Source organism: Cetorhinus maximus, chromosome 10, assembly GCF_964194155.1.
Source record: "Cetorhinus maximus chromosome 10, sCetMax3.hap1.1, whole genome shotgun sequence".
NCBI classification, from domain to species: Eukaryota; Metazoa; Chordata; class Chondrichthyes; order Lamniformes; family Cetorhinidae; genus Cetorhinus; species Cetorhinus maximus.
In genome coordinates, this window is record NC_135888.1 from 9,641,374 (window position 1) to 9,668,963 (window position 27,590).

Sequence of the window (27,590 nt, forward strand, 5' to 3'; positions counted from 1 at the left end):
TGCACAACACAATCGAGGTGACATCTGCATCACTGAAGTGATGGAAACAATGCACTTGAGCTTAAAAACAAAAAATGTAACTATCGCATTACCTGTCGACTGAAAAAGGGCAGATGTTCAGAATAGACTTGCCCTTGAGCACCTGCAAATTCAGATAACTGCCTTTTGGGAGTTTGCAGTCAAGTTGAGGTATTCCTGTAAACATGGGTTTTCTTTGATTCATTTGTTACTCGTTTTCATGTCATGGGCCAAATACCAGGACGTTTCCTACAGTTTGGCGTGTTGCTTTACTGTACATTAGGTTTGTCCACCAAAGCACCTCCGGCCTCTCAAATGGACGCTTGTAGCTTTCTTCAGCTTGTCAACCAGCACCGGCAAAGGCTTGTTTCCTCGATTTTGATAACAAATGCAGCTGCTTAGCAACTATGTTGGGTAGGGTGACCGGGTGTGTTTATAGTTACAGGAACCTATTGTTGTGGCTTGGCTTATTAGAGTTGTGGCATTGCTGGTTAAAGGCTGTCATTTTCGCTTACTTGCCCTGACGTGAATGCTGTTCCTTTTTATAAAGCACAGGCCTACTCATTCTGGGTATTCTGAAGCCTTGCAATTTGGCCACATTTGCGTTCCTGTGAGTGTAAGGCGAGAGGGGTTTGTTACTGAGGACATGTATGAAAGTGTGCGGTAACATTTCCAGTGCTCGGAGTAGGCCATGTAATAAACAGGGATACAAGCCAGGAAGCTTGTCAAGTTGAGTTATTTAAGGATGCATCCCATTAGTCAGAAGTGTGTCAGCCTCAGGAGTTAGAGGATGTGCTCAGCATGGGCTTATTTTCCATAACTTAACCCTGCTCCAACATCTGTTTTGTTTACAGCCACTCTTCAAAGATGGCTGATTTTATTTTGCTGATTGATATTACATTTTCATGTCCTCAGATAAGCGTTAACATCTGCCTCTTTTAATTAAAGATGGAGAGACTTTGTTCTGTTCCTAGTAAAGTAGATGTGTACTAGTTGCTGGCTTGATTTGTTTAATGGTGGGATCTGGTGTAGGTAATTGAAACACAAGGTCATCCGTCTAAGTACCGTTAATGTTCATCGTCCGCCCAACAGTCTCACTGAGTCCTCCTTCACCCATCATAACTACATGGAGGTAATGTGAGAGATTAGATGCTTGAATTCTCCTTCTGAAATTACAGGTCTATCATTATATTTGTCTATTGGTGAATGTTTTGAGCACTTGCTGTTGGAATGACCTCTATCCTGCTAAAGTACCTTTTGATTTCCTCCTGGTTTGATTTTATTTCATAGGAAGTGAAATGAATGAAGCATGTTTGCACAAACAGAGCAAATAGGCTTAGAAGTGACAAAAGCAAGAGGGATAGGAGACAGCAGAAAAATAACAAGGAATCCAAGTACAACATCTTGTAATGGCGACAAGCAGATATGAAGGGAAGCCATAGAGAGGAAGTGAATGTAGAAAATCAGACATGCACATGGTCTTGGAAGGACAAAGTAAAGCCTGTAAATCAAATTCTTGCATTTTATATATAAATATCATATAGTTCAGAAATTATTGCAAAGCAGGGAGGCAAGGGGGCTTTGAGATGCTGACTCATCGGAGCAGTTATTGATGATCTGTCAGATGTGCTGGTTCCCTGAAATACATGGTCTGCATTAATCTGTTGTACAAGTGTAGTCTGTAGGAACAGGTTTTCAATCATTTTGGCAAGTTGTTTTGGTTGAAATCAGCGTCATGGTGGACAGTGACAGACAGACAGCAGGGCAGCAGCAGTCAAAGCAATTTAACCCAAAGGGATTTTGAACCATGTAACTCCGATCCGCAATAACGTTTGGATTTGATTAGTTCCAACTAAATAGGATATCCTGTACATTTCAGTAAATTGTGTGTGTTCCCTTTGATCTACAATGCATCAGTTCTGGTCACTACATTTAGAATACTCATGTTTCTCTCTCTTGCTTTCATCCTACCTTGGACTGTGGGTGTTTATAACATACCTATTGGAGCTGGAGGAAGTCATTTGTTCACCATGCAAACTCCTTCCTGCATCACAGTGTTACAAATCTCTAATTTTAGAAAACATTTCCCTGATTAGGGGTAAACTCCAATTTAGTCTGAACAGGGGGAACGAACCTCAATAAACTGAATCACAGCAACTTTGTCAGCTCCCGTGAGTTTGCGACAGTGATGTCTAACTCTGGATATTTGCAAAATAAGAGGGAGAGAAACGAAGTTACCTGCACCCACTGATGTTGCGACCCCACCACCAATCTTCCTCCTCGTTTAATGTCATTGATCCCAGAAAGGGTAGAATAGAGTCTATGATGAAGGCAGCTTTATAGATTGACAGCAACAAAGCATGACATTTGATGGTGTATTTTGAGGACTCGGTGTCAGACTTCCTGCCTTATTCAGAAACCTGGAAATAAGAGGTTGCCATTTTCATTCTCCTGACTAAGTGACTTGGTATAAAGAGCATAACATTTGATGCTATTTTCTCAAGTCCACGGGTACTTGTGAGGAGCTCAAACTGGCATTGCCAACTAACGGAATTGAAACATTACACTTGCATTTTAATTCTGTGGGTCGTTGAGTGAACTTTACTTCAAAAACAATATTTTTCTTTTAAAATTGAGTCTTTTATGGAAATGGAATCTCCTATTGCCAAGTCTATGTTGAGTAGTGTCGGATCACTTTGTGTTTTGAAGCAAAGGCAATGACACGAGCATAAGAAATAGGAGCAGGATTCAACCATATGGCCCCTCGAGTTTGCTCCACCATTCAATACGATCATGGCTGATCATCTGCCTCAACCCCATTTTCCCACCCCCCCCCCTCATCCCTTGATTCCAAAAACCTTTTTATCTCAACTCTAAAGATGCTCAACATTGGCGCGTCCACAACCTTCAGGGATGGACAATTCCAAAGATTCAGAACCCGTTGAGCGAGGAAAGCTTGCCTCATCTCAGTCTTAAATCACCAGCCGCCGATCCTGAGGCTGTGAGATGATGAGGAACTGTCAGAGCCAGGGCCTAATCAAACGCAGTATGCTCACAGTTCTGAAACAGAGCAGCACTGAGACTGTGCCCCAACCATATTCTAGATTACCCAGCCCGAGGGGAAAAGGCCTCTTGGTGTCCATCCTGTCAAGTCCATCCAGAAGCTTGCATGTTTCAATGAGATCATCTCTTATTCTTCTAAACTCCAGAGCATATAGACCCAATTTACTCAGCCTCTCATAGGATAACCCTCTCATCCCAGGCACCAGCTGAGTAAATCTGTGCTGTACCGCCTCTAATGCAAGCATATCCTTCCTTAGATATGGGGACCAAATCTGTACCAGGCGAGGTCTCACCAAAGCCCTCGCCTGTACCTTTAAACAATACGACGATACCTTTTGAGTTGTCATTTCCACCGAACAGATTTTCAAAATGGTCAAAACAGTTGGTTGGAGAGGAATTCATTGTGGTTGTACACAAGTAATAACAAAAAGCATAAAATGTTTTTGCTGCTAGCCGTTTTTGGCCATAAAGCTGTTCACCATTCTTCTAATGAATGCAATTGATCTCTTATTATGGAATAAATTTTTTTTTAAAAGGGCCATTCGACCTGATAAAAGCCACCTTGTTTTCACGCGTCAAAACTGTGAACCTGCCATCTCACCATAAGCCCTCAAACCCATTGTCGGCAAAACTGTAATGGTTAATTTTAAGAGTGATCGGTTATTTGTAGCAAAGGTGGCGATTTCCACTGATTCTCGGCATCTGTGCAGCAACTCTACAGTTTAAAGCAGTGTTGGCGATGGCGAGATGCAGACCCCAGATTACAGTGAATGGAATTTTTGAGAGGCTATTGTGATGTCATCATTGCAGAATAATGCCACCATTTGATTCGGGGAGAATATTTCATCATTTCAAAGCAGATTGTAAATGAAATGAGAGTATTTATGTAACTGAGATTGAAATATGGATTCATTGAGGTATATCAGAAAAATGTGTGACATTCAGTGCTGTTCTGTTTCAGAACTGTGAGCATACTGCGTTTGATTAGGCTCAGGCAGTGACAGTTCCTCATCATCTCTGTTTGTCTCAAACGTACAGATGTAAAAGCAAAACTGAAAGAGGAATATGGGTAAGTACAGAAGTATCTATTCTAAGCTAGACTGTTAAATAGACTGACGGGACTAAAATTGTCTGGCAAACACATGAAGTATTTTTTATTAATCTGTTCTTGTTTTAAAATGATTATGACCCTCCATGTAAACAATGCTCTATTACGGCCTCCAGTTAGTCTTTCTCTAATATTCCTGTAGTGTCGATGTGCATTTGGCATTTCCCGATCCTTCCAGTTTTGCCGTCTGCTTTTCTCCCCACCCCTAGATTTTTCCCCAAATAATGCTAACTCGCAGCCAGCTGCAAAAAAACCCCTGGTCTTGAATGACAAGTCTATCCCGTCCAATGTGGCTGGTCAGTCATTGAAAATGCTTTGCAATCCAGGCACTGGGATTTTCAGTCCACCACAGGAAGGTTGACTTGGCTTTGAACTGTTGTCGTTGCTGCTGGGTGTGTCAACATGGAGCCACTAAGTGCCCCCATCACCCCTGCACTTGGCCTGGGTACTCGACGATAGCTGGCACCAGCGTAATTATATTCAATCATAAGTTGTGGCTTCAAGAGGAGAGAGTATGAAAGGAAAGAACATTTGGGAGGAATTATGTGAGATGATACCCGTATGATCTGGTTAAAAACAATGAGCAGCAGAACTCTCTCCCCATAACAGCATAATCCCTGCTTCAAAAAAATACAAGTTAATGTTTTCCATTGTGGCCTTTTTATTCCACTTTTTTAAACTTGAGGGAAAATATGATATAAATAATACTTAGTCCCACTGAAAATCAAGCATTTCCATAGCATCTCCATCTCCATCCCCATCTCAGCACCACCCAAAGATGGCCTGCAGCCCTCCATGGGCAATACTGCTTCATCCTATCCCAACGGCACAAGGACCATTCATCCCCCATTAAGTATTACGTTTGCTCAGGCTATACCTATCGCTATAACCCCCAATACGTTTTGTAGCAAATATTTCTCCTACTCCTTTTTGAAAGATTTAATTGACACAACATTGACTCAAAAGCTTTGTGGGCCTGTTTAGTCACCAGTCTAAGAGATTAGGACACTGGTTCTAATTAGAACAAACAGACTCAACAGTTATGTCTTGTGAATTTTAAACAGCTGGCTCTATCCTATAGGGTGTCAAATGTTTCTGTGCTTCCAGCCCTACAACTCTCAGATATCTACACTCATTCTGGCCTCTTGCGCATCCCTCATTTTAAATATTGGTGGCTGTGCCTTCACTTGTCAAAGTCCTAAACTCCAGAATTCCCTTCCTAAACCTCTCTGCCCGCTCTACCTCTCTCTCCTCCTTTCAGACCCTCCTATAAAACCTACCTCCTTGACCAGTTGGACTTTGGATCACCTGTCCGAACACCTCCACATGTGACTCAGCGTCGAACATTGTTTGATAATGTTTCAACTTGGAATGATTTTTATCACTTTAAATGTTCTATAATTAAAAATGCATGTCATTGTTGTGTATATCTACTAGTATCTTTGGCCTGTGCCTCTTTAACATTAGATTATGACAACTTGGATAATTATTTTGGGTGCTTTAAAGTAGTTTAAGGTTCACAGTGACCCATGAGTATAACTGCAACCAATCTGGCTGTCATCTGAGATGGTGACAGTGTGGTAATGTCACCTAGAGCCCTAGGCTACTGCTCTGGGGATATGGGTTCGAATCCCACTGCAGCTGGTGGAATTTACACTTGATTTAACCTGGAATATAAAGCCAGTCTCAGTAATGGCGACCATGAAACTATCATTGATTGTTGTGAAAACCCATCTGGTTCACCAATGTTCTTTTAGAGGAGGAAATCCACCATCCTTACCTGGTCTGGCCTGCATGTGACTCCAGACCCACAGCGATGTGGTTGACTCTTAAATGCCCTCTGAAATGGCCCAGCAAGCCACTCAGTTCAAGGGCTAATAGGGATGGGCAACAAATGCTGGCCTTGCCAGTGAGGCCCACATCCCATGAAAGGATTTTTAAAAAAGTTAGGTCTTCTAACAGCCACCTGAAGGTAACACCAACTAAATCAGTTTAGCCGCTGATGTGCTTGACTCTGGTTGTTGTGTGGTGCAGTGAAGTCAAGGAGGAATTTGAGGGACTCATACAAACGAACAATACGAAAAAATGTGGAGTTGTAAGGTCAATCTGAGATTAAATTTTCTTTTTAAAAAATGTCTTTCCAATGGTCTCCCTTCTTCACTTTTGCTGGAATATGGGTAAGAGGCGCCCATGGATATCTCACCCACATGGTCGGTACTAATGTGTTAATTTTGAATGAGTGCCAGCACCCATTCAGCTGCTGCATATGGGCACAATACGCTGGTCATATATCAGTGAGATAATGTTCATCAATGGACATTTCAGGTTTTATGGCTTCTACATAGGATATATTTTCATAGCTATATTTATAACATGCTTAGGAAGTGGTTACTAGATATTTTTAAATCTTCTAATACGTTAGCCTTTTTAGATGAGGCATCACTGTAATTAGAGCCTTTTGACAGGCGCACTAGATAATGGGAGATAAACCTATTCTAGCAAGCAGACAGCGTCCAGCAAAATCAGCAGAACGAAAATGATTAACTGTCGGAATGAAATAGTTGGGAGAGCTGGGCAGCCTTAGAGCTAGACATTGGGAAAAGGAATATGGCTAAAGAAATGTGATTTACATCAGAGTTGATTCCTCGGATGCACACAACTTTCTTGTCGAGCTATTCAACGTGTGAAAAGACAAATTCAGGAAGGCAACTGTGGTCACCCTTCCGCTGCCCTCAGTGGGTTCAGCAAACTCTGTACAGAGCAGGAATTGAACTTGGAGATAGCTTGTATCATGACGGGGGCCCAGCTATTCACCGAATACCATGTATACTTGTGTAAAAGTCCATCTCGTGCACATGATTTTGGGCCTTAAACTGTAATTTTTAATATACCTCATGTAAATTCAATACCTTTTTCAGGGATCAAAACCCAAAAAAAATTCAGAACCAAAATGTAATCCTGGCGATGTTAATGATTCAATTGTAAAGGTGTAAATACCAATGAAAATGAGTACTGATAAATGAATACATGTTAGATGATTAATATGGATGAAATGTGTATATAGTTTGCAATGTTATAAGATAAATAAACATTGGGTAATTATCATTAATTCTTTACTGTTGTCGGCTTTTACTTTAGTCCATCGCGACAATCTCTTTTGGATTTCATCTGGGCTCAAATCAAACACGTGCGTCAAGCTCTCAAACATCACCCTTCTAAAATGACGTTTGGCCTAAAACATTTGCCTCAAAAATGTGACTTTTGCGCAAGTATATAGAGTAAATTTGACAAACAATCAGGGCAGGATAAGGAACAGGGCAGGAACTTTAGCTGCGGCAACAGAAGCTACCAATAGCAGTTTTTGTTATTTGTGCAGAAGATAATATTTCTGCTCAAAATAATATTTTTGTTCAGATTTAACAACTTGAAAAATGCCCTAACTTCCTCCAAAAATAGCCCAGGCGGAGTAGCGCGTATTCCACAATCTAATGCACTCATTCTCTGCTGAATTTTCACTGGGTATGTGTATAGAGCTGTCACAGATTGATGAGTTGTGTCTTTCCTTGTGAAAACTTGTTGCTAGGGACATCCCATAGCACATGACAGAAGGTCTGCACTTCCTCTCAGCACCTGCATCACGGGTCTCATGGGGCATATTCCCAATCTGTCGGTGTATTACAGGATTGATTAAGTCACATTAATCCAGCCCTAGTGTCCACTGTTTCCTGTGGTTATTGGATTGCTCTCGTACATATGTTCACACTGCAGACTGTTGATATCTAACCCTAGGCCTAACTGTCAGAAGCTTTGAATAATTGTGTTTTTTTTGAGTCTCCTTTCCCTTTCCCTTTCCTGAACAAATGTAGCTGTGTATCAGTGGGGAATTTCTTTTAACTCGTCTGAAAATGTTTCTATTCGCTTCACAAGAAGGTCGTGTGAGTCCAAGGAATTCTGATGTAAATCACATTTCTTTTACAAGACTCTTCTTTATTCCCCCCAATGCCTAGCTCTAAGACTGCCTGGCTCTCCCAACTATTTCATTCCCGGCAGTTAATCATTTCAGCTCTGCTGATTTCGCTGGACGTCCAGTCTGTTTGTTGGGATGGGTCTATCTCCCATTATGTAGTGCGCCTGCCAAGAGACACTAATTACAAGGATGCCTCATCTAAAAAAAAAAAGCTGAAAGCAGGAGAAGATTTAAAAATAACTAGTAAACACTTCCTATACATGTTCTAAATACAACTATGAAAATACATCCTGCGCTGCAGCTCATCGAACTTGAGATGCCCATTTTTAAACATTGTCTTGCTAATGTATTGTGCCCTCACAGTCTCTGCTGCTTTCCACGTAGATAACGGTCCAACTCACTGCAGTTATGTGAACACTAGACTCAGAATTCAGATTCCCTTTGGGGCAAATCATTTTGATGCCTCACGCTACCCATATTTATGTTTTTAGTAAAAGTTTAGTAAAAGAGCAATTCTGTTTGTTCCATTTTTTAAAAAAAAACATGTCCCCTGGTGAGTCCTGAATATGTCTACCCAATCGCTCAAATATTAGGCTTAAAGTTAACCCCCCCCCTTCTCAGTAAGCGTAAGGTTTGTACGAATGTCTTTGTTTCTTCAAAGGAAAGATAACTCTGATTTTGAACTTTGCTACGTTAAGCTGTTGCAACACCTATCGTTCAATATAAACGGCATATTGTATCAGCATGTAAATACTGCTACTTTTGCTACGAATTGGTTTCTACTTTGCTCTGACGAAACTGACAGTATGGCCTCACTGGAGGGGTCCTCAGTGCCTGCGGGGAATTTGCCTCACACCACTTGGATTTGGTTCCATATGGAGTGTTACTTACTTGTGATGTTGGACCAGGCATTAAAAATGCTCGGTCCTTTCGATCGCTTGGGTACTTTATAAACTTGGAAAGCTGTAAATTGCATCACACAGAGAGTTCATGTTTCCCAAAGCATTTAAAATTTAATGACTGTGCAGAGCCATGTGTTCTTAAAAAAAAAAATCATGTGGAAAAGTCTCTCCTGGCAATGAGCCCACATAGTCAAAACCAGGTTTTTATCTGTGTGTGCTGAGCAAAATGCTTCCTTCACTTTTTTTTTGCTTCAGATTTCCAGCATTTAAGCATTTACACTGTTTTGCTTTTCGCTCATACTCTTAAACACCACGACTCTGTCTCGGAATGCCTGCCTTGACGAAATTTGTATCTCTCTTTGACATGATTTTTATTTCTCTCTTATACCTTGTTCAGCTCCAGTGCTGCCCCTTTCACTGATCATGTTGTTGAGACACACTTTCATAGCCACATTTCCGCCTTAAGCTGTGATTCATTCTACTTGGAATCCACCTCGAACTTCATCCTTCCTGCTTCAACTTCACCCATGATTATCGGTGATGCCCAGTGTCCCCCCTAACCTACTGCACTGTGCCCAGTTTCCCTCAGCCCCTCTTTTCAGCAGTTGACCCACTGTATTTCAGAGCTATCCTGGCCCTCAGTTTCATGTCATCCTTCAACTCAGCAGGAGCTTTAACAACTGTGCTTTTCCGGTAGGATGTTTTGACAGCTTGCTAGCCTATCCCTGATCTCTCTTCCTCTACTTTCTTCTGGCTCTATCTTGTCTTCCAATCTCATCCCTTTCCATACTTTGCCACTGCTACTGACATTCCTCTCTAACTCCAAATCGCCAACCATCAGCAAAAGCTCACCTTCACCCCCCCCACACTCCCACCTTGATGATTTCCTAACTTGATATGAACTTGAGCTGTTCTTCCATCCTTAGCTCTGACTACCGAGTTGGCTAGGAAGATTCCTCCCAGGCCTCTGGCCCTCTCGCCTGTCTTCAGCTATCCCCTAACCACCTGGACCCCTGCCTCTGGCCTTCTAACCTCTCAATCTTTTTTTATCAGACGTCAGTTGTTTTACTCTCTATCTCCCTCTGAGCTTGCAGCCCTCCATTGTCTCTGGTCCAACCCAACCATATTATCAAATCTGCTCACAAAGGGGCCAATTTTTTTTCTGCCAGAAGAGTCATCCTGCCTTATCAAGAGTAAATGCTAACCCTGACAAATCCTCTTATTTCTTCCTGGACTGTGCTATTATTTCCCGGCTCATTATGGACGTCATCTACTCTTAGTGAAACATCCACGGCCATCACCATTGGCGCACTGTAGCGGCAGTGTGTTCAGGATATATTGTACCAAGGTTTGCCCGGCAGTACCTCCCAGTCCCGTGACATCCAGCACATAGAAGGACAAAGGCAGCATGTGAATGGGGACACGGTCTCCCAAACTCCTTCCCTGGCTGCAGACCATTTTGCCTCTGGCAGGAATCATCATTCCACCAAGGGTTACTGGGGCAAAATCCTGGAACTCCTCGCTGAACAGGACTGAGTGAGTCCCTCCCCCACACGAGCTGTAGAGGCTCAGGAAGGTGGGCCACCACCATCTCCTTGAGGGCCACCTAGGGATGGACAATAAATGCGCCCATTGCCCGTAGCATTCACATTCTGGGAATGAGGTTTTTTAAAATAACAAAGCTGATTCGAATTGCTCCATAATATGTAAATTTAATTGTGGAATTAATTTTACAGCAATTAATCTGACATCAAGACAGAGTGCTCAATGTGGCTGGAGATTACACAGCAAAATAATGCAATCATACGAAGTGATTATAGGCTTATTTTGCATATTCACTAATCTGCGCATATGCTCGTTTGATTTGACGCTATTGCTTCAGGAGGTCAGGTTGTGAAGTGCAAAGCGTTGGTGCAGCAATTGTGGAAGGTTTTTCCCCCAAATGAGCTCCCTGTCAACACCAGAGTCAATGTTAAGTTTAATCATTAAAAGTATCTGGAATGACAAATTCCAGTATGAGGCTAAGAAATTTGAGAGCGAATTGTGGGGCACTGGCTGGAATTTATGTTAGTAAAGATGGCAAAACCGTCAGTGTTTGCCATCATTAATCCTCCAAAACAGACGCCAACCTCTGGAGTCGCACTTGTGCAATTAAATGTGGAAACCCAAAGGTTGCAGCCAGTGATTCCACACTTCATTGCTGTTGAAGTGCCCCCAAAACTGCAGTTGAGTAGAAATCACTGAACTGACGAAAGCTAACCCTTTTACACTGCTCCTCTCACTGTAAAGACTTTTGAAGAAGTTATACCATGTTGAATAAGATGTGACTGGGTTTTCAATGGTGTACTAAGTTTGTAATTATTGCTCTATGGCCTTATGGCCCCTGAAAGCCTAATTTTACATTTGTGGGTCTGTTAATTTTCTCCATTTTAAATTTTGTTTTTTAAAAAGAAATGGACATTTCAGCTTCTACTTGAATCCCATGTGCGTGTCCAATCATTTAATTCACCCTCTGTAAAATTGTCAGTAAAAGTGAAAAATTCGGTGTATTTTACTTCCTGGTTTACTGTCTATTAGAGTAGTTAAATGTGATTGGCTGTTTAGCTGCTTGATTACATCACTACCGCTGGACACCTGAAGATCTCTCTGTCTTGGTGCCAGATTCAAACAGATGTTGGGAAAGAGGAAATCCATGCCACAGAGTGTGCTAGTTTTTTTTAGACAGGTTTCTTCAAGGTCATTAGTGAGTGCTGTTGCAAACACTTGACTGAACACTTCATAGTTGAAAGGTTCTAACAAAATAAATTCTGATTAGTTGGACTAAGGGGTGTTGTTAGTGTAATTAACCAGGGAAAATTGTCCACTTTTCTGACTTCAGAGTCAGGCACATAGGCATGTAGTGTGCGGAACAAAATAACTGAATTAACGGCACAAATAGAGGTTAATGGGTGTGGGCATTACAGAGACATGGTTACAAGGAGATCAAATCTGGGAACTAAATATTCAGGGGTATGTGACTTTTCATAAGGACAGGCCAGAAGGAAAGGATGGTGGGGTAGTTTCGTACTACGAGATGGAATATGTATTATAGCAAGAAATGATTTTGGATCGGAAGATGTAGAATCCATATGGGTGGAGATAAGAAATAACAAGGGGAAGAAGACACTGGTGGGAGTAGTCTATAGGCCCCCTAACAGTAGCCATACTGTAGGACAGAGAATAAATCAGGAGGTAATGAGAGCATGTAAAAAAGACAGTATATTAATCATGGGTGATTTTAATCTTCATATAGATTGGGCAAATCAAATTGGCAGAGGTAGCCACGAGCAAGAATTCATAGCATATTCAGGACAGTTTCCTAGAACAATATGTTGTGGATCCAACCAGGGATCAGACTATTTTGGATCTGGTAATGTGTAATGAGGCAGGTTTAATAAATGATCTCTCAATAAAAGATCCCTTAGGAAACAGTGACCATAACATGGTAGAATTTAGTATTCAGTTTGAGAGTGAGAAACCTGGGTCAGAACAACTGTGCTAAACTTAAATAAAGGTAATTAGAAAGGAATGGGGGCAGAGTTGGCTAGAGTGGACTGGGAAAGGAGTTTAGCAGAAAAGACAGAACTTCTTTAACTATATAAAAAGGAAGAGAGAGAGAGGTCAAAATGAATATAAGCTCCTTAGAGAACGAGGCTGGGGAAATAATAATGGGGAACTAGGAAGTGGCAGAGGAGTTGAATAAATACTTTGCATCAGTCTTCATGGTAGAAGACACTAATAGCGTTCCAAAAATACCAAATAATCAAGGGGCAAAAGGGGTGGGGAGGAATTAAATACAATAACTGTCAATAGAGAAAAAGTATTAAGGAAACTAATGGGGCTAAAGGCCAATAAGTCCCCTGGACCTAATGGGTTGCATCCTAGGATATTAAAGGAAGTAGCTACAGAGATAGTGGATGCACTGGTAGTAATCTTCCAAGAATCCTTAGATTCTGGAAAAGTCCCAGAGGATTGGAAAACTGCTAATGTAACACCCTTATTCAAAAAGGGAGGGAGACAAAAAACAGGTAACTATAGGTCAGTTAGCTTAACATCTGTCATTGGGAAAATGTTAGAGTCTATTATAAAGGATGTAATAGCAGAGCATTTAGAAATACATTATCTAATCAAGCAGAGTCTCCTTCATGAAGGGGAAATCATACCTGACAAATTTGTTAGAATTCTTTGAGGAGGTAACAAGTAGGATAGATAAAGGGGAACCAGTAGATATAGTATATTTGGATTTCCAAAAGGTGTTCGATGGGGTAACGCACATAAGGCTACTTAATAAGATAAGAGCCCATAGTATTGGGGGTAGTATATGAGCATGGATAGAGGATTAGCTAATGAAAAGAGGACAGAGTTGGGATAAGGGGTGCATTTTCAGGATGACAACCTATGGAGTGCCACGGGTCAGTGCTGGGGCCACAATTGTTTACGATATAAATTAATGACTTAGCTGAGGGAAGTGAATGTACCATCACCAAGTTTGCGGATGACACAAAAATAGGTGGGAAGGCAAGTGGCAAAGATGATACAAAGAGTGTACAGAGGGATATAGACAGGTTAAGTGAGTGGGCAAAAACTTGGCAGATGGAATATAACATGGGAAGATGAAAGGTTATGCACTTTGGAAGGAAGAATAGAGGAGCTGAATATTATTTAAATGGAGAAAGACTACAGAAAGCTGCAGCACAGAGGGATTTGGGAGTTCTTGTTTATGAATCACAAAAAGCTAACATACAAGTTCAGCAGGTAATAGGGAAGGCAAATGGAATGTTGGCCTTTATTTCAAAGGCAATGGAGTATAAAAATAGGGAAGTCTTGCTAAAACTGTACAAGGCACTAGTTAGACTACACCTAGAAAACTGTGAACAGTTTTGGTCCCCTTATCTAAGGAAAAATATACTGGCATTGGAGGCAGTCCAGAGAAGGTTCACTAGGTTGATCCCGAGTATGGAGGGATTTTCTTATGAGGAGAGGTTGAGTAGGTTGGGCCTGTGCTCATTGGAGTTTAGAAGAATGAGAGCTGACTTTATTGAAACATATAAGATTCTTAGGGGGCTTGACAGAGTAGATGCTGAGAGGTGGTTTCCCCTTGTGGGAGAGTCTCAGACCAAGAGGGCATAATCTCAGAGTAAGTGGTCACCCATTTAAGACAGAGATGAGGAGGAATTTCTTCTCTTAGAGGGTAGTAAATCTGTGGAATTCTTTACCGCAGAGGGCTGTAGAGGCTGGGTCGTTGAGTATATTCAAGGCTGAGATAGACATTTTTAATCAGTAAGGGAATCGAGGGTTATGGGGAAAAGGAAGGAAAGTGGAGTTGAGGATTATCAGATCAGCCATGATCTCATTGAATGGCGGAGCAGATTCGATGGGCTGAGTGGCCTACTTCTGCTCCTACGTCTTATGGTCTAATGGCCTAACAGTGAATTTGCAAAGTGCTAAAGAAACTGTGACATACATGGTCTTTAGTGTGTTCGTTATTGCTACCATAAATTGTTTTAGTTGAAAAGAATCAAAGCTATTTTTAGGCCTGTGTTGAGCATCACCACGGAAACGTGGGGGAACTGGAGTGAGAAATAGAAATAAAGAGCACTTTCTTTAGCTCAAAGGCTTTTTAGGTACTAATTACCATGCTATATATTTTTTTTTAACCTGCAATTTGTTTTGCAAAACTATTCCTTACAGCGCTTTTCAGTCATTTTTTCCACCTCAAATTTATAAATGATATCCTGCCACTGTTAAATAAATAGGAATTGCATTTTTTTCTGGAGGTAACTAATGGGATGTAGAGGGATAATATGAATGGAGATGACTGTTGTTCAATGTCCTTGTATTCTGTCAGCATGATTCCTGTACACTCAGTTTGCTGTCATTTCTATAAGTCATTTCGAAAAGACATCGATAATGTGCCACACATGGAGGGAATACTGGGAGTAGGAGCAAACAGTTCATTTTTGGATTGGCAGGGTATAGTTTGCAGGGTGTCACAAAGTTATTGGCGCTTGGATTTCAGCAGTCAGTACCATCTACAAGATGCATGGCACCAACGTGCCAAGGCTCCTTTTGTTAGCACCTACCAAACCCGCAACCTCTACCACTAGAAGGGCAAGGACAGTAGACGCATGGGAATACCACCGGTTCTCCAAGTCACACACCATCCTGACTTGGAACTATATCGCCATTCCTTCCTAACTCCCTTCCTAACTCCCTTCCTAACAGCACTGTGGGTGTCCCTACACCAGATGGATGACAGTAGTTCAAGAAGGTGAATCACGAACACCTTCTCGAGGGCAATTAGGGAAGAGCAAAGCTCTCATCCCATGAAAGAAAATAAGCTTACAATTTATATCAATGATGCCGATTGGGGGGGGTGGCCATAAGTTTGTTGACGATACAAAGCTCGGTGGGAATAAAGCTGTGAGGGTGCAATAAGGTTGCAAAGGGTATAGCCAGCTTCAGTGAGTGGATAAGAAGCTGACAGATGAAGTATAATGTGGGGAAGTGTGAAATTATCCTCTTTGGTGGGAAGAGTAGAAAAGCAGAATCTTAAAGTGAGAGGCTAGTAAATCTTATACAAACGGATTTGGGTTCACTAATCATAGAAAGTTAATGTAAGTACAGAGACCAATTAGGAAGGCAAATAGGATGTTAACCTTTATTAGAAGTGAGTTGGAGTGCCAGGGTAGGAAGCCTTGCCGCAATTATATTGGGTTTTGGTGAGAATGTACCTGAAGCACTGTGTGAAGTTTAGATTCCTTGGGTGGAGTTTTCCGTGCCCGCTGGCATTGGGCATGTTCAGTGGCAGGAGTGGACAATATGGCGACAGTTTCACGATGTCATGAAACCAGTTTGCAATCGTCCACTCAGCCCGTCGATGGCCGGCTGCATTTCTCAAGATCGGGTACCTCGTTGTAATACATCAGCATATTATTATAAGGCCAGCCCGCCAGACTCATCCCCGCCCACTGGATCATCCACTATCACACTGAGGTGTTTCACAGCGGCATGTAAAAGGCATGCACTTGGCAGGCTACACTTTGAGGCGAACTCGGAGGTGAGTAAAATTGTGGAGCGCTCACGAGGTTACCTGTTGGACTTCAAGGTTGAGGTGCATTGGGGATGAGTGGGGTGGTGGTAGGCTGCCCTGCAGCTGAATGTAGCGCACAAGCACATGTGGGGGGGATGTTGGGCGAGGAAAGCGACCACGCATTAGGAACACCTTGTATGAAGTGACCATTCCTCTGCAGCCGAGATAGTTCAGGCGCAGCCATATTGACTTGACTGGAGTCGGGCCTCTAGTCTATCTGCTCACCCAAGCAACACAGAGGCACGAAATTGCTACCAAGTGCTCCAGAGCTTTTCACCCCTCGAGCATGGACTGCAAATTAATGAGCATTTTTGTGGACTACAGAACAGTTGGACGACTGGGCACGTTGTACAATCTCCTCACTAAAGCTGACCGTGGAGCAGTCACTGCTGGAGGTGCTCACAGCCCCTGTGTAATGTCATCATCCCGGCTTGGACCAGTCTCCTCCATGGTTCAAGCTAACAGCGCAGCCCTGCAATGTGGGTTAGGAGAATGTCTGTGCCTGAGCTGAGAGCACAGCCTGCAGTCCAATGGGCAAAGCTGCTGCCAATCGGTCAGGTGGAGTGAGGTGGAGGTGGGTGGGGTTTCGGGCAACCATACAGCGCACTAAACTCTGGCCATCCAAGTGGTGGCCAGCACGCTCCAGGATGCATTAAGGGGCCTTCAGACTTAACCAAGGGAGGTTCTTAGTACACCCAAGCTAACCCACGCGTCTCTCTCTTTCATCCTGCAAGAGGAGTACATCAGGATCATGGAGCCTGGTGAACTAGCTGTATGCCTTGTGGCGTACAGAGAGCGAAGATGACAGAGGAGACAGTGACTAAGGCGCCTGGCTGCGCAGAGGGAGGAGCAGCACCCTCAGGAAGAAGGGGCAGCTGGGGCTCCCACACACACAGCCACAGTGAGCCGTTGTTGATCAGTGCCCAGCCAGGCCCAGGGCCTATAGACACTGCCTTTCATTCCTGCAGTTAACCGAGAACCAGTGTCACCAAAGACTGTACATGTCTATGGAACTGGTCGGCCACATCTGCCAGCTACTGCAGGATTTGGTGCCACAGGGACATGGAGGGCATCCACTGCCAGTGGCCATGAAAGAGAGACAGCGGCGCTCAATTTTTACACCAGTGGCTCCTTTCAGGGCTCCACAGGTGACCTCTGTGGGATTTCACAAGCATCTACCCACAAATACATGCATGAGGTCAAGGGCGCCATCTTTGCGAGGGTGCACAACATTGTAAATTTCACCTGGGACCAGGAGAGCCAGGATGCACAAGAGATTGGATTTGCCCAGATCTCGGGTTCCCCACAGGTGCGGGGTGCCATCGATTGTACTCACATGGCGCTCAGATATCCCTCGCAACACGTGGTCAACTATGTCAACCGCAAGGGATTCCATTGACTGAATGTGCATCTGGTGTGCGACCACCACAAACACATCCTGCAGGTCTGTGCACAATTTCCAGGGTGTGTCCACAATTCCTACATTCCCAGTCAGTCACAGATCCCTGACGTCTTCCAGGGTCCACAGAGGCTGCAGGGTTGGCTCCTCGGGGACAAGGGCTACCCACAGAGGCCGTGGCTGATGACACCCGTGTGGCGGCCTCAGACTGTAGCAGAGCGACGCTATAACGAGGTTCATGCTACAACTCGCGCCTTGGTGGAGCAGACCATCGGGATGCTGAACATGAGGCTCCAGTGCTCGGACTGGTCTGGTGGAGCCCTGGAATACAGTCCACAGAGGGTGTCACACATCATCATTGTCTGCTGTGCACTTTACAACCTGGTGCTTTTATGGGGAGAGGAGCTGGCTGAGGAGATGCAGGAGTACGTCAACGGTGATGAGGGTGAGGAGGTCCTCGTACTGCCAGATGAGGCAGGCACACTCAGGAGGCCCTCATAGATGCTAGATTTGTGGAGGATGATGACAACATGCAGTGGGGATACTCCATAGATCTTTACATAGCCTCTAAGAATGCCTGACTTCTGTCTGCCTAAGGGCAGCTCGCTTGCGCTCCGTAATAAGGGTCATATCATGGAGATGCAATCGTGAAACTTTAAAAGCATCTGACCCTTTGTCCTCCTTCAGCACCTATCCCCTTCAGGAGCACATTGTCACCGGTCACAGATGCTGAAGAGATGAGGGGCCAGCTCCACCTTAAAGGTGCTGAGAGCCACACAGAGAGAATGATGGAACTCTGTGACGCCTGCCCACAACATTCTGGCAGCAATGACCAGCACCATCGAGGTGCAGGGATCAGTAATGTGTCCAGGGAGTCTGAGGCCAGACCATCACTTTGGTCTGAAAGCTGCACAAAGCACAGGGAAGAGGCCCTGGACTGAGACACCTGCCTTTGTGCAGAAAGGTTTCACATCTGAGTGACACGAACACTGCTCATCAGAACAAGGAGCCATAGGCAGGGAGACATTCTTGGGAATTTATTGACAATAGTGAACAGTATGTACAATGATTAACACCCGTGCCCAGGCTGTGCAACTACATCTCAACTTTCCTAACCCTGCCGCTACATCTTGGTGCTCCCCGGACACCCACAGTGGAGGTGGAGGCAGCCTGCTGACTGCTGTCTCTGATGACCTTGATGGGCATCCTCTGGAGGGCTGAGACCTGGAGAGCCCCGGCCTGCATTTGGGATCCTGCTGTGTGACAGTGGCACCCTCCTGGAGCTATGGAGCTGGAGCTGCTGGGGTCACAGGAAGAGGGGATTTGGATGGGCTGGACATGCCTGGAGTCACCTGGGCAGATAGCCCTGGGGTATGCACCTGCTGATCCTCCTCCCTATGGGTGCCCAGGAGCCCCTGGCTGACTCCTCGAGGAGGAGGGGTAGCTGGAGTCAGATCGAGCTGCCCCAAACCCCTCTCACGTACACACTTTTGGAGGTCAACTATGCCATCAGCGATGGAGTTCAGCCCACGCAGCAGTGCAGTGCTCCTGGACCAAAGTCTCCATAGCGGCCACCATCCTACCAGTGTTGACCTCGGTGCATTGGCATGCTGGCACTGTCACCTCAGCCTGAAGGCGGACGGACTCCTCCATCGTGCCTTGCAACCTGAGGAGTGCAGCGGACATCCCTCCCTGATGTTCTCAAGCTTGCCTTTGCAGCTCCAGCAACTTAGATGTGACTGAGTCCAGAGGCTCGTCATCTGACTCAAACTCAGCAGGTTTCTGGCCTCCAGTCGCCCTCAGAGTGCTGGAAACCTGGGAAGTCCCTGCCTCTCTGCTGTGGATCAGAAAGTGCGATGTGCTCACCAGGTTGTGATCCTGAGGCTTCTCTAGAACTAGGTCCTACTCTAGAAGTAGGTGTGTCTCTCTGCACTGGTGGAGGGTGTGGGGGAGCGCTGTGATGGGACTTCAAGGAAGGTGCTTCCAGGTTCCTCTTCAGAGGTTTCTTTGGGGCTTGATTGAAGACCCTTGGTCATGGACTTCATCGGCTGTTTCCCAGATGTGCCTGTGAAAGCAAGGGGAGAGAATTAGTGCATAGTAGTGGCCTGTGAAACAGGACACATCACTCACAGCATGGTTGTCTGATGGATGTTACACTATTGGATCCTCACTTGGTAGAGCAGCGCCGACCTCACCATCAGCACAGGAACGGTCCAGATCCTCGCCAACCAGCTGGATGGCTCTGTTTTCAAAATCAGTGAAGGCCTTGATTTTAGGAATTCCTCCACCAGTCTGCAACCTCTCCCTCTTGTGTGTCAGCTTGTCCTGCATGGATAGAGATGGAGAGAGTGTAAGCAGGGCAGCTGCCAGGCCAGATGCTAAGTATGCCTGGCCTGTGTGGGTGGTGAGGGGTCCCATGGACAGGATGAGGATAATGAAGGTGTATATGAGGGAGTGAATGCTGATGTCCCTTGAACTGGCAGAGAGTGAGAGCCCTGTGGGTGTGTGATGGGTTTGTGAGTTGAGAGTGTTGAGAAGAGTGATCTACCCTGGCAGAATGGAGGAGATCGTTCATCCTCTTGTGGCACTGGGTGGCTGTCCCCTTTTGCAGGGCGTTGGCGCTGACCACCGCTGCCACTGCCTCCCAAGCTGGATTAATGAGGTTGCTGCCCATCCTGCGGCCAGAGCGGGGGTAGAAGACATCATGGTGAGCCCCTACTGCACCCAAAAGGTGCTCGAGGGATGTGTCATTGAATCTGGGGGCTGCAGTCTTCTTGCCTTTCAGGGTTATGCCTTTGTGCAGCAGTTGTGGGCTGGAAGCACAGAGGTGTGTGTGTGGCTGCACTTTAAATATGGTGCATAGGATGATGAAGCGGCGAGATGATGACGTGACGAGCAAATAAGAGCCTGTCTGCCATGGAAATGGCATGTTTCCTGGGAATGCATAATTAATGCAGCAGCTTTGGGACAATGTGGCATGAAAAGCCACCATTGTGACAGGCAGGTGTAAAACATCATTTTACCCACCCACTATCGCACTTAGTGCAAACCTGGGACGATTCCGCCCCTTATCACACAAACGTACACTTGTCTTAGAGGGAGTGCAGCAAAAGTTCACTCCATTCTTTCCTGGAGTGATAGGATTGTCCTCTGAGGTTGGATTGAGGAGTGTGTGTCTATCTTCTCTGGAGTTTAGAAATAGAGGTGATCTCATTGAAATGTTTAACACTCTTAGGCTCGACAAGGTAATTGTTGCGAGGTTGTTTCCAGGGGCTGTAGAATCTAGAACAAGGGACTGTAATCTTAGGATAAGGGGTTGACCATTTTGGACTGGGATGAGGAGAGGTTTCTTCGTTGAGACCATTGTGAATCTTTGGAATTCTCTACCTCAGAGGGCTGTGGATAATTAGTCATCGAGTATATTTAAGAGTGAGGGAGACTGCTCTGATCCCTATAGAGATCAGTAACTTTTAGACAAACTTGAATTCCCAGTGGCCAACTTAACGAAATTGCATGACAAGACTTTAAGTTTTAAGACTTTTACTGTAGCAATCAAATCTGACTACACATTACTTAGAAGGTAACTAATACATTAAACAACAGAAAAGTTAACATTTATTAATATTTTAATGTGACTGATAACTCCACGCTGCATACATATACATTACAATATGTTCTCTACAGGATTACAGTCTTTATAGGAAGCTGTCCACAACAACTCCCAGCTTTCAATGGGTTCATATCTCCTGATTTGCCAAGTTGTAACATTAACATCCAAACCAGCGACCCACAGTAGGTACCATGCTGGTGTCTTCCCCTCCCAGCTTTGCCAGGGCAAATCTGTCTTTTGAACCAGACACCACCCTGTGCTCAGAGTACTCACAGCCTTTAATTCCCTGCCGACCACACCAGTTGCAGTCGTTTGTTTCTATGAGATCTCCCTCCTTTCTTTCTCGCGCCCTTTCTTTCTTTTTTTTTTCTCTCTTTTTTTTTCTCTCTCTCTTTCTTTTTCTCTCTTCTCTCTTTTTGACTCTTTTTCTCGCTCTCGCTCTCTCTTTCCTGCATTGTTGCTCTTTCTCGCTCTCATGGAATTCTGTCTGATTTTGAGGCAACTCTTCAGTTTGGATTTTCTGCTGTATTTTTTAGCAGGGAGCCAAGATGGCCACCGTATCATGTGACCTCACATCAAGCAGTGTCAAGTCATGGTCCCAAATAAGGGATTGTGGTAATTTAATTAACAATCTGAAGTTTTCTTCCACCAGTGTCTTTTTCAGGTGGTCAAAGCCTTTAGATTTGACTAGGCAAGTTGGCATTTTTACAATGAGAGTGTTGATGGAGTTTTGCTTATCTCCTGAGAAATCACAGTGAGCCGATATCAGAAAAGGTACCTTTGTCCTCTTGCGAGAAAAGGTAGTTTAAGTTCTAGTTTTATTTATTTTTAAAATGTAGTGTTCAAAAATATTAAAGATTTGTAATACCGTAATGCAGGTACAGTGCCGTTGATTCTTGGGCAATAAGGAAATCGGAAGATGTGAGGCTAGGCTGAGAAAGTAGAGTTGTGGTAGATGATCAGTCAAGATGCTGTTAAATGGCAGTGCAGGCTCAAAGGGCCCTATGGCCTACTCGTCTCATTATGATCTTATGTTTAACTTGGCAGCTGAGCAGTTTGCCAACATCACTGTCCCCTGGGCCTAATTATGGTTACCTGCAAAGGGTGACTTTTTAAGTGACACAGTTCACTTCGTAACTAGTGACAGGTATAAAACCAAGCACATCAAGTAATCAAGTTTGAGGTAACAAGTGCGGAGTTAGCTGGCTTTGAGGCTTTCTTGGGGTTAGATGGTGCTGGGAAGCTGTACAACCACAGGTAGTAGTGTCTGTTCGTAGTGCAGCTGGCCATCATTAATGCTTTATGCTGGTCACTAGAATATAAAAGCAGGGATGTGCTGCTGAGGCTTTATAAGGCTCTGGTCAGACCACATTTAGAATATTGTGAGCAATTTTGGGCCCCGTATCTCAGGAAGGATGTGCTGGCCCTGGAGAGGGTCCAGAGGAGGTTCACGAGAACGATCCCAGGAACGAAAGGCTTAACCTATGAGGAACGTTTGAGGACTCTGGGTCTATACTCGATGGAGTTTAGAAGGATGAGGGGGGGATCTGATTGAAACTTACAGAATACTGAAAGGCCTGGATAGAGTGGACGTGGGGAAGATGTTTCCATTAGTAGGAGAGACTAGGACCCGAGGGCACAGCTTCAGAGTAAAGGGAAGACCTTTTAGAACAGAGATGAGGAGAAACTTCTTTAGCCAGAGAGTGGTGAATCTATGGAATTCATTGGCACAGAAGGCTGTGGAGGCCAGGTCATTGAGTGTATTTAAGACCGAGATAGATAGGTTCTTGATTGGTAAGGGGATCAAAGGTTACGGGGAGAAGGCGGGAGAATGGGGTTGAGAAACTTATCAGCCATGATTGAATGGCGGAGCAGACTCGATGGGCCGAATGGCCTAATTTCTGCTCCTATGTCTTATGGTCTTATGGTCACCTTAGATATGTAATAACGTGCACTTTTTAAAAAGCAGGGCCATTCACTGGTAAATTGTGTTCCACTTTACTTGTGAATTCTGTTCATGTGTATATGCAAAATCTCGGCCATTGCATTGTGTATGTAAGTAAGCAATTTCCATTCATTTTACTGCTTCACTGTCAAGGAAAGCTATCAGCTGTCAGCTGTCACCTTAGTGCATCCTGCAGTCCACTAGAAATCATGAGAGAGAGCCCTGCAGTTTTTGACATTTGCATTGTGAATTTTAGAACAATACCAGGGTGTTTTGTCCCATGTTCACTAATTTTAGTAAAAAAGTAAATGTAAATGTAGGCATAAAGTTTTATATCTATACCTACTTTGCCACTTAAAAAATAAACCGTAAAGTATTCACATCTGTACGTATGTTTTAATACTCTAAAACATGTCCTGCTTTACGTGGGGGATTCATTATTTGCCAGGATTTAGTGGCAGTCATAAGCTAGATAAAGAGCAAATGTAAGTTTGGAGTTTATCTTTGATGGACTCTGTCCAATATCAAATGCTTCTCATCCAGATGCTCAAAGTCACCTTCTGCATGAATGCTGAATCCCCCTGCTTCACCCTCTGGCCCCCATCAATCCCAAGGCTTATGGCTGCAACTTCCTGTTTAACTTGAGGACTCACATGAGCCAACATCTTATCCAGCTAATTTCAATGAAATGAAGGCCATTCTGCTCCGATCCTACCTTCACCTGCACACTTGCTAGCCTTAATGTTGGCTAAGTGGTATATCAGCTACAGCTGAAGGTGGAGAATGCCATTGTACAGTTCAGCCTCAGCCTGAGCTACTCTACAGTTATTCTGCGACTGTGATATCCCTCCACCTTTGTAACATCTCCTGCCTCTGCCCTACTTTTTTCCTTTTGTTGTCAAAATCTTAGTCTGTGTCTAGATCACCTTGAGGCTTAACATCCCTGATGCTCTCCTGGCAGCCCTCAAGCACCCATAAAATACAACATCTTTTCAGTACTTTGTGGGCTTTTTCCTTACCTTCACAGAGCATCGCACTCCTAGCATGCCGGTTTTTTCCAAGTTCCAGACTCTTGCCCCTATTACCATTCTCCCCCCTGCCCCCCTCATTTCCCCCATTATATCTCAAGAAATATCATTTTTATATTCCTCTGAGATTCATCTACCCAACCTCGCTGATCAATTTAACATCATACATGTCGTTGCTGATACGTGCCAGCTTAGCCCTTGTTCTCGGTTCCACCATCGGTGATCATTCTGTCAGTCATCGTGTCCTTGCCCTTGCAACTCTTTGCTTAGATGGCTCCTGCTTGCTCACTGTTGAAGCCTTCCTGCTTTGACACCGCTCCTCAAATTCAATCCCTTTAACTGTGCCTTTGTCAATACCCTTCCATTCATCTGCTCTCTCCTTCCCCCTCCCCTCAGCCACTCGGTTGCTTTGGATCCATTATTTTTTTTGCCTCAAGTGCCTTCTATGTTATGCAATCATAAGTTATACTGACGTGTGTGGCTGATAATTACTTTTGAGTTAAGTGAACATGAGCATCACACTTTCAGGTCAGCAGAACTCAAGACTGCCAGCATGAGTTCTACAAGATTTTAAAAATACAAGAGCCTAAGTTGTATCTGTACGTTCTGGGAACTTGAATAATTAAAGTCAGAAATCAAAAGTTTACTCTCAGAATAAGTATAAAAGTGGATTTTGATTATCTGACATTTTGTAATATTCATTCAGCAGGGGTGGGGGTTGCAGGGAAAAGGTGTGCATGGTTGAGTTGCAGTAAGTAAATTAGATTTAATGCCTTTTTTAATTGTTTCCAACAAGCCTGTTTTTCCTGGTTCTCCAGACTCATCAGTGAACCGATTAGTCCCAAACTCTCTTCAGTAAGTAGCTCTGTCAAATTCAATGTCAGTTGACATTCTTTCTGGCCTTAGATGTCGAACAGGAGGTGTCTGAGACTAAAAACAGCCCTGTCATGCATTCAACCAGCCAGAACAAAATGCCTGTCTGCACTGGACTCCAAAAGGAACCCACAGACGATCAACTCTAAATTAACAAACCTATAAAAATGAATGACTGCTGTGGCAATCATTTCTTCAAGGAAAATCTGTTTACTTATATATAATTTAAAAATGGCCTAGATGGAAGGAGAATTTTACATCAAGATAATCTGATAACTGCTTGTTCTAATTTAATATGTTACTTCATTTATTCAAGCACATTTGTTTTGCAATTGAGCACTGAATAATATCAAACAGACTTGTGGCTTTTCTCCCCACAGATCTTGTGCACTTTAGTATCTTCTCAATAGTCAGGATATTTGCCTAGGGGTTCAGAGTATGGAAGGAAGATTCAGCTGGATGAATGAATGTGGTGCCAACTGGACCAGTTGAGGTTGGATGTCAGGTTGAGGTATGGGTTGTGTCAATAATACTATTTAGGTATTGGCAAGGTTGATTGACAAAAGAGAGAATTTAATTGAAAAGAAACTTAAACCATTCGTTAAAAAGAAATTTAACCCATAATAAAAGGTCACCCCCTCCCCCCACTTATAATGCAGCAAAACACCTAAAGCCCCCCCCACCCCTCACCAGCATTACAAATTGGAGAACTAGTGAAGATGGTTGAATGTGTTGCTGAAGCAGTAGGTTTAAGAAGAATATTGAAGGTGGGGAGAGAAATAGCCCAGGCCAGATCCTCAGGATAACCCAATGCTCTTCTAAAAGCACCGATTATTTTTGAAGTGCTTCAGATCATTATTGTTAAGCAGACGGATGTGGCAAGTCACTTTACACCCAAACAACAATTACTGCAACTACACTATTCTGATAAAAGCAAAAAACTGCGGATGCTGGAAATCCAAAACAAAAACAAAAATACCTGGAAAAACTCAGCAGGTCTGGCAGCATCTGCGGAGAGGAACACAGTTAACGTTTCGAGTCCGTATGACTCTTCAACAGAACTAAGGAAAAATAGAAAAGAGGTAAAATATAAACTGGTTTAAGGTGGGGGGTGGGGGGGAGGTGGGACAGGTGGAGCTGGATAGAGGGCCAGTGATAGGTGGAGATAGCCAAAAGATGTCACAGACAAAAGGACAAAGAGGTGTTGAAGGTGGTGATATTATCTAAGGAATGTGCTAATTAAGGGTAGAAAGCAGGACAAGCAAGGTACAGATAGCCCTAGTGGGAGTGGGGTGAAGGAATTGAAATAGGCTAAAAGGCAGAGATAAAACAATGGATGGAAATGCATTTAAAAATAATGGAAGTAGGTGGGAAAACAAAAATCTATATAAATTATTGGAAAAAAAGGGTGGGGGGGAAATCAGAAAGCGGTGGGGATGGAGGAGGGAGTTCATGATCTAAAATTGTTGAACTCAATATTCAGTCCGGAAGGCTGTAAAGTGCCTAGTCGGAAGATGAGGTGCTGTTCCTCCAGTTTGCGTTGAGCTTCACTGGAACAATGCAGCAGGCCAAGGACAGACATGTGGGCATGAGAGCAGGGTGGAGTGTTGAAATGGCAAGCGACAGGAAGGTCTGGGTAATGCTTGCAGACAGACCGAAGGTGTTCTGCAAAGTGGTCGCCCAGTTTGTGTTTGGTCTCTCCAATGTAGAGGAGACCACATTGGGAGCAACGAATGCAGTAGACTAAATTGAGGGAAGTGCAAGTGAAATGCTGGTTCACTTGAAAGGAGTGTTTGGACCCTTGGACGGTGAGGAGAGGGGAAGTAAAGGGGCAGGTGTTGCACCTTCTGCGGTTGCATGGGAAGGTGCCATAGGTGGGGGTTGAGGAGTAGGGGGTGATGGAGGAGTGGACCAGGGTGTCCCGGAGGGAACGATCCCTACGGAATGTCGCCGGGGTGGGTGAAGGGAAGATGTGTTTGGTGGTGGCATCATGCTGGAGTTGGCGGAAATGGCGGAGGATGATCCTTTGAATGCGGAGGCTGGTGGGGTGATAAGTGAGGACAAGGGGGACCCTATCATGTTTCTGGGAGGGAGAAGAAGGTGTGAGGGCGGATGCGCGGGAGATGGGCCGGACATGGTTGAGGGCCCTGTCAACCACCGTGGGTGGAAAACCTCGGTTAAGGAAGAAGGAGGACATGTCAGAGGAACTGTTTTTGAAAGTGGCATCATCGGAACAGATGCGACGGAGGCGAAGGAACTGAGAGAATGGGATGGAGTCCTTACAGGAAGCGGGGTGTTAGTTGCTGTAGTCGAGGTAGCTGTGGGAGTCGTTAGGCTTGTAATGGATATTGGTGGACAGTCTATCACCAGAAATTGAGATAGAGAGGTCAAGGAAAGGAAGGGAAGTGTCAGAGATGGACCATGTGAAAATGATGGAGGGGTGGAAATTGGAAGCAAAATTAATAAATTTTTCCAGGTCCAGACAAGAGCATGAAGCAGCACCGAAGTAATCATCGATGTACCGGAGAAAGAGTTGTGGGAGGGG

The 27,590-nt window shown here is 44.2% G+C and overlaps 1 protein-coding gene across 3 annotated transcripts in view; it reads left to right on the plus strand.

Moving 5' to 3' along the window:
• Positions 1–27,590, plus strand: part of LOC144685438 (ras-specific guanine nucleotide-releasing factor RalGPS1-like) — a 911,907-nt gene that overhangs the window by 103,615 nt on the left and 780,702 nt on the right. For all 3 annotated transcript variants that reach the window (XM_078549928.1, XM_078549931.1, XM_078549929.1), the window contains exon 2: positions 4,043–4,150. The gene's annotated coding sequence lies outside the window, so the exon portion shown is untranslated. The remainder of the gene's footprint in view (positions 1–4,042; positions 4,151–27,590) is intronic.